The sequence below is a fragment of the Pipra filicauda genome, unplaced genomic scaffold (genome assembly GCF_003945595.2).
Source record: "Pipra filicauda isolate LSUMZ 115617 unplaced genomic scaffold, ASM394559v2 scaffold371_size1224239_pilon, whole genome shotgun sequence".
NCBI lineage: Eukaryota > Metazoa > Chordata > Aves > Passeriformes > Pipridae > Pipra > Pipra filicauda.
In genome coordinates, this window is record NW_024104500.1 from 140548 (window position 1) to 148915 (window position 8368).

Sequence of the window (8368 nt, forward strand, 5' to 3'; positions counted from 1 at the left end):
TTTCAAACTTAGGTTTGATTTTAATTTTCTCTATGGGTTTACAGAGCTGTGGAGATTCTTTCCTTCTCCTGACTTTGTCCTTAATAGGCATTTTTGCTATTCTCAAGATTTCCACTGTCTGTGGAGGTAAACACAGGATTTCACCCAAGGTGGCCTTGCAGTCAACTGGAGAGAAAGGCTGCAGGAATAGACTGGAGGCTCAGGTGATCCCAAAAGTCATAGGATTAATCTTGATTCGTGATGGTTGTGTATGTGTAGTGTTGAAAAATGTAAGTGCTCCCAGGAAATTTATATCGTAGCTGTTTATCTTACTGGTCTTGTTCTTCAACTCTCTAAAGCTTTGTTAGTTTAACAGAGGCATGGCTTTTCCCACGGCTTCCTGCTTCTTCCTCAAAGCACCCTTATTGACAGGAAAAAGAGTTATAACATGGACAAAAAGAAAAAATGTTATGGTGGAGTATGTGACTAAACAGCATGTATCCACAACAACAGGTGGATAGATATGGATCTCAAGCAAAGACAGAATATTATGAGTAGACTACTGTGAAGCATATGAGAAGTTTCTCAGCAAATCAAGAGGCATTTTTAAGTCATTAAATAATTATTTTAAAGCAGGAGGCAAATTAAATTGTTTTCTTTGCAATATGGCAAAATTTAGAAGATGAAATGCTTTTAAATGAGGCATTAAATCTACAAAGGTAGCACTGGTTCTGCCCATTGCCTTGGGCTCTTGAATATTAGATTCTGCCTTTCTTTCATAAACTGCTGGGTTGAGTGTCAGATGCAATTTTGACTTTGTTTTGATGTTGGACACCACAGATGCTTTGAATACACAGTCATAAGTAGACCATAGAAGTAATGGAAGGACTCATTCGTAACTTGATGTCACGAGGGAATACCTCGTGATGTACTAACTGTGTTGGTAAGTCAAATGAGATCTGACTCATGAAAATTGCTCTGTAAACCCGCAGAGAAAATTCAAATCAAACCTAAGTTTGAAATATCATAATTATTTTTCACTTCCTCCTATTTTTACTCACAATCTCATACAATCCTGAGACCAGAAAAACAAACTCTGATAGACAGAAGTCCTTCCCTAGTTCTGATTCTTCAGAGCAATAGGAATCTTTCCAAAAAATCCTGTTCCTATGAGAACTTTAACGCATTTTGTAGCCCTAGAAAGAATGAGGTGTTTCAAAAAAAGGATTCAGCGAGCATCTAGCCAGCCAGGTAGCCTTCTGATTAGCAGCTCCAGTGGCTGATCTCTGCAAAACTTTCCAGCAGTACAGATGTAATAATATTTATTTCATGAAATGTGTAAATACTTATTTCATGTCTGTTTGTAATTATTCTGGCTCTTTAGGAGATCCCAGCAAATGCTGCGAGTTAGGATATTATTGGAGGGAAAGGACCTTGTAGCTGCACAGCCTGCTCTAAGTTCTAGCATGTTTTACTGACATTTGCATAAACAACACTGACAGCCAAAATCAGCGTCCAAATTTGTAAACAGTGACCTACCTGCATCCCAAGTTAATTGTTTTATATGAAGAGCAGGTCCCATAATGATTGTCTTTTTTTTTTTTTTCTGGTAGTCATTCAAACCAGTCATGTTTGCAGACTAGTTTCTTATTGTTTCTTGTGTGCTTATCTGTTAAAAACAGTGAGTGAAGTTGGAGGATGAAGACACGGTCTTGCATCCTGTTTTCTGGAGGTGGCAGCAGCCTGTGCCCCTGGCTTTACTGAGCACATGTGGTGTCCCTGGAGAGCTCCATCACAATGGCTCTGCATGGGTTGACTCAGCAGTTCCAGCTTTTCAAACAGTACAGAGACAGGGTTGTAGTTTTCTGTTTTGTATCACTACTCCCGCTGTTATAGGCAACAAAAAGAGAGAAGGAAATTTTGTGTTATTTTTCTAGAAAGAGAGACTGAGCTACACCTTCTCTGTGCTGATATTCTGTCAATTGACTTAATAAAAATGACAGAAAATATTGCCAGAGGAGAAAGTGAAAAGGTGTCATGCAGGTTTACTAGGAATAACTGTTTACTCTGTGTAATCATCACTTAATGAACAGATCTGGAAAAATGTCCATTTTGTGGGCAAGTTAAAGAACCGTGTGCTTTTAAACATCATTTAAAGTTTTCAGTTAGTGTGCACAGATGGGAAGTGGATGTTTATTAGTCATAAAACAACACATTAATGGTTCTCTGGTGACACTGAGTAATCTCTTTGAATCTGAGAGAGTAATATTCCAATGAGTCATTCCACCAACATGGGAGTCAGAGATAGGTGGCTTTCTGGAGGCTCCTGTACCTCTCCATTGACAATTTAGAAAGCCAAAATATGTGACTGAGTCTTACTGGTTCATTTTTTTTGATGGTGAAACTTAGGGATGTAAGCCCTGTCATCCCCATGATGCAGGTCCTTAGATACTGTTAAGCTACCAGACAGATTTTAAAGTGAACATTGAGTCCAAATTTCTTGCATCGGTGTTAGGGCATCTCTCGTGACAGACTTGGGTATCTTGTGAACAGCCTGTTCCCTGCTTGGGTGTGGAGTTAAGCAGCCTTACTCTTTAGAATTCTTTGCACTTTTCCTGGGCTCAATTTCAAGCTTTTATGGCTCTTTGCTTTCAACTTCTGTTTCCCTCATGTCTTGGTGATGGAGTTGTGCCACATCATTAACTGTAAGATGTATGGCTGTAAATGTTCAAAGAATGATGGATTTTATTATGCTGCCGCCACAGCCATGTTGAGGAGGCCATCTTTAATATATTATTGATGCACTAAACCATTATTTTTAATAGCATTGTGCACTGGGAGAATGCTGCCAGTGGAATGGAAGCGTAGATGAAGATGAGTTCTGGAGTAATAATTTGGTAGGAAGTCAGTCTCTTTGAAGCGTCTCTGGCTGAGCATATGCACTCTTTTACTTTGTGCCATTAACTGTGGAGGAAGGATTTACTGCTGGAAATGCAGGATAATTTGACAACTGTTAATTAATTCCCATATTGGAAGAAGTCACGTGGATAGAACTTCACATGGAAATGTTTGCTTCTTTGTCAGACTTACCTAAATGAATTCCCTGTGGCAGTCCAGCACTGGACATTGTAAGCACATGGTTTGCTTTGTTTGAAGCAGTTCATGCATGATTTCCTCCTTTGCCTTCATTCTTGGTTTGGATTTCAGTTTGTTTTTCTTTTTCTCACCCATTAAACTGAAAAATTAGTGTCTTTTCCAACTTAAAGTCTCTGTAGGCAATTGCAAATCTGGAGTTTGTTATGCCACCAAATATCTAAGCCTTATGTCCCAGGAGTGAAGAATTTTCTCTCCAATTTTCCATTCTCAAAAGTATAAATTTTCAAACATCTTCCTTGCCAGCATGAAGGTTTGAGTGGGTCTCACCTGCCCCCAGGGGTGGGTGCACACGATGTGCTATTTCCACAATGACATCCCAAAGTCTGTGACAAGCCCAAAGGGAAGCAGGTAACCCCCTGAGATAGTGGAAAACTCATGAAAGAGATGTGCTAAAAATTTTGTTTTAGTACCCAAATTAAGGCTTCTGCAGTCTTTTTTAGCTCACCTCTTGCAAAGTGAAAACAGGGTTGAACATTGTTATTTACATGCATGTATTGTAAATACGGTCAAAGAAACTCTGCAGCCTGACATTACCCAGAGGAAATGAATCTGTTCCTCTCTTGTTTTGTGTTTTAAAAGAGAAATTCAGTGCTCTGCGTTGAGCTTTTCCCTTCAGAGGAAGTCTCTCCCACGGGCCCAGGGCTGTCTGAGGCTCTGTGTCTGCACATGAAAGGCGAAGGGAATGGGATATGACAGACTCTGCTGCTTGAGCTAGAAAGAAAAACCCAGCAAATTCCAGCAGTAGGAAGGGGGGCAGGAGGATAATTTCAGGCCAGGTTGGCAAATTTCACAGGCTCAAGTTTGATCGTATCTTCTGGCTGGTAAATTTAGAAGCCTAATGCATTACATGGATATTAACACCTGCTCTGATTGGATCCTGGTAAAGGTAATAGGATAACTCACCCTGACATGAATGCTGGGATTTCACCATGTGCATTCCCACTTCTCTGCAACACTAACACAGGTCCTGAGATCGCAAAACATCTCGCTGATGTTTAAAAAAGTCACAACTCTAATAACCCCTACAAACAGAGCATGACAGAACATGATAAAATAAGCAGGTGAATGTCACTGTTAATGTTGCTTTTCTGTCAAATCAGCAAAGCCAAAGGCTGCTGTTAGCACAGGGGTGGATTACTCGGCTCAAGTTCTGGATGTGTTCTTTTTCCTTGTCCTTCAGAAAAAAACCAAACCAGCACAAAAATATTTTATAGGTATTTCATACATAAAATACAGAGTTCTAAACCATGCTGCTACTCTTTCATTTTCCATCTTTGTCAATAAGCACCATATTTGTAACTTTTATTTTCTTTATTTCCCATCCTGAAATTCAGTCCCAGCAGCTCTGTTGTTAGATGAGAACTAGTGAAGTTAAAGCAAAGTTCTTGTTGGCTCAAAAGGAACAGAAAAGCTTGTAGATAATAGCTCCTCATTGACTGAAGTCGAAAGGCAATTTCAAGAGGTCTCTGATGTTCCTAATTAGCTTGTGTCCTTTAAAAAGCCACCCCAGGAAGCTAAAACCAAACCATGTAGATGGAAAACAGCTGAAAATCCTTCTCCTCAAAAAGAAAGTAGCCTTCACTCTGTCAACACTGCAAACCCTGACCCACTGTTCTCCTTTTCTTTGGGCTTCTATGTAAAATTATGAAATATTAATTATTACTCTTACCCACCAAGAGACTGATTTGTTCCCAAAGTAATGAAATAAAGCATTCTTATTGAAACAAGCAAAGTATTTCCTGCTGATTGTTCTGCTGGTTTAAGTTTAGTGTTCTGTAAAAATGGCAAGAGTATATTCCAGGGTGTACCAAACAAAATCTGGAAGTGACAGATTTTTTTCACAGAACTGAAATTCTCTCTTATGGCAAGCTCTCATCCTGAGAATCCTTAAAGGAAAACCAACTGAGAAATGAAAAGAAAGCACTGAAAAAAAAAGCATGGATTGTATGGTATTTATTGTAAGTCTCAGGGTTTTTCTTAATGTACTAAATCTACTTAATTATAGGGAATTGAAGCTTTGGATTGGATTGGTTTTTTTATATGTTACATGTATTCCTTGCATGAAAGATGTTATGCAAATATATCATCAGCTTTGGCCTTGGCTCATGTTTAAAAGCAAAATAATCTTTAAGCATGTTGGGATATGTGGAGAGAAAAAACACACTTGCCAGCATGGTACTGGGACCAGTTCTTGAACTGGAGCATATGACTGTGTGTGCCAACACTTGCGGGTGATTAACACTCTTCCTGCCCTTGCCTGCGGGGTCTTTAGCCCGCGGGAGGCTGATGGAATGCCAGGGCACACACCAGCAGTCCCTGCTCCCACGGGAGACCCAGCTGAAACCATCCCCCTTAACAGGGTGGCAGAGGCTGCAACCTGAGGAATTATCCAGCAGAAGGCTAAAAAATGAAAGAGGGAAGCTGACTCTTTTCTGATAAACTGCTCGCAGTTGCAGCATTGCGGCTTTCCTGCATTTGTATGGCCCATTGATCTTCTTCCAGGGAAATGGCATTTTAATTGCTGTGTATTCATTTTCTTTTCCTGTCACCTCTCCAAAGGAAGCTGCTGCTGCTTTGCCTGAGGAATTTCAGTCGTCTTTGTCAGAAGAGGCTCTTTGTTTTGTTGTTACAATTCTTTACCCGTCCGGTATCCGATACCGTCTCTCCTGGAATTAGTGGATAAGTGCCTCTGGTGTGGGTCATTAGTTCGGGTGCTGGTTGTGCTTAAGTGAATAAGCTCTGAGGGATCTCAGCTGAGCTGCAAGCAACCGGCTCAAATATTTGCATCCATGTCACGGTTAATCTGCAAATGTTAATTTGGATAAAAAGGAAAATGTATGCCTGGAGAATGCATCAGCTGCCACGTTTGCAGCGACGTTGGTGAAATATCGTGGAAAGGGCAGTAGTTTTGATGTTTTTTAAGTGATCCATGTCTTTAAGTGGGGGTCTTCCTTCCAATTTTACCTTCTCTGTTACTCTAGACAAAGCCAACATGGTATATTTCCTAGGTGAATCAGAAAATCATAGCAAAAATCATGTTAGAAAAATATCTGTTAGGATGATGAATTTCACTAAAAGTATCAGCCAAGCCTTAGGGATTTGAGTGGGCAACACCAGTTCTAAAACTTCTCCTTTATATGTTTTTAATTCTGAAATGTCTATTTTTTCTCCACAGTCATCTTCTTTGTGGTTTTTTTCCCCCATTATTTTCTATTTCTATCCATGGCATGAAGTGTTACTGTCAACCTTGTCACTTGTAAGCTGCTATACTACAGAGGTATATATTGAAATTTGTAGTGGAGGTGTAAGACTGTGGTGGATTTCTACTCAGTCTCTTGCCCAAGTTAGCTGGGTCAGTAAGAATCAGCTTGAGAGATGTAGATAATGTTTACTTTTCCTGTCCTTAGAACTGTTCCCTCCAGGGCTCGAGCCCTTACTGACGAAGGTTTGCCTGAGAGGTGGCGTGGTCTCGAAGCACCTTCCTTGATTCATACCTGGAACTAGCAATAAATGAAATCTGAATGTTTAAATTAATTTTTTGCCTTTAAAAAGAGCATTAATTTTGGAGAAGTATTACTGGCATTTGTGCAAAACTGCTTCTCCTTCCGTAAGTTCTTCGACGTGTAAGACAACAAATGGACAGAATATAGCCAAGGAAGCAGCTGCTCCTGTTACTCATTGTCTATCACAGCTTTTGCCTTTTTTTCCTTGAATTTTGTTGTTTGTCATTTCCTTTGAAAGATGGGTTAGTACAGCCCTTCCTTAGATTCAGAACACTTAAGAATTATATGAAAATATACTGAATATCACCTTTGTTTGACTACATAAAAGGTATGTTTTAAAGCCAATAGTCTTTTGACAGTAAGACAGCAAACTAAAGCACATATTTTTGGGGGAAAACACCCTATTTACGTAGCTGTCATTAATCATTCAGGAAATAACGAGCTGTGAGGAACTAATGAAAAATGTTTTGGAGATGCTTTGTGTACAAATGAGAGGGTGTGCATGATAACAGAAAGATAAAGCTAATTTCATAAAGCATCTCACAGTCTGAATGCATAGTCATAAATCAGCTGCAGTAGTGAGCAAAGGCAATAACCACACAAAACCTTCTGATCAGATACTGAGACCTGTCTGCTTATTTCATTATTTGACTTTTAGAGTCTTTATATCTGTAATAAATTTGTGGATTCATAGAAAAATACATATGGAAAGGACTACGAGGTGCCTAGTCAATGAACTTAGGCTTCCTGGAGCAGGAACAGCCGTTCATCACCAGTGGAGGGAGGATGGGACCATGGCACAGCACGGGTCCAGGACACGAGGGTGGGATGCAGGTGGAATGCTTTATTCACGTGTGCACCCGGTCTTTTATCAGCTCGGGAGGGGAAAGGGCCAGAACATAGGGCGGAGCATGGGGGGACAAGCGGGGGGACAAACCAGGATAGGGACACGGGCAAAAGAGGGAGGAACGTGGGAGGAACTGGGGAGAGAAGGGGTGAATGGAGGCTGTCCCCTCTCTGCAGCTTCTCCAGCCAATCCGCAGGAAGGCAGGGGAGCGGACAAGCCTGAACACTCCCGGGAAATACAAATTCTGGGGAAGCATACAATGTGTATATCCATAATAACTGTAAAGTCTGTATCATAAAGTCCTTTCAATCACTGTACATCTTTTTCCACTTCTGAGATTTTCCCCATTCTGATTCCTGGTCCTTGACATCTCACCCTTTCTTATTTGTTTGAAAATGTCTGTTGTGATAGTCCTCTTACAACCTGCTGTGACACAAGAAATAGTTAATAACAATACAAACAGAGAGAGCAAAATTTCAAAGCAAGTTAAAAAGGGTTTGTTTAAATGGACTTGGGGGAGGACAGATCTGCATCTTCCAAATCAGTTTGGACAGCTGCATCTGCTGAGTGACTCCCCCCTAAAAAATTGTTTCCAGCCCGAGATGCCACTGCTCCATGGTGTCTAAAAGCTTGGTGATAGTGGTCTTCTGTGGACTACGAGATCCTGGAAAGTAAACAGAACATGTTAGAAATGGTCTTTCTGCTTATACAGCTGGAAGGGAGAATTTAGGATTGGGGTCACGTGGTAAGGGCATAACTTGCATAATCCGTTCATCTGATTTAAGTTGAACTGCAGGGAATGGTAGTTTGAACAGTGTCCCTGGTAACTGCAGTGCTCACACGGCCTTCCGGAACCTCCGTGTGACACTGTGTGACATTGCCT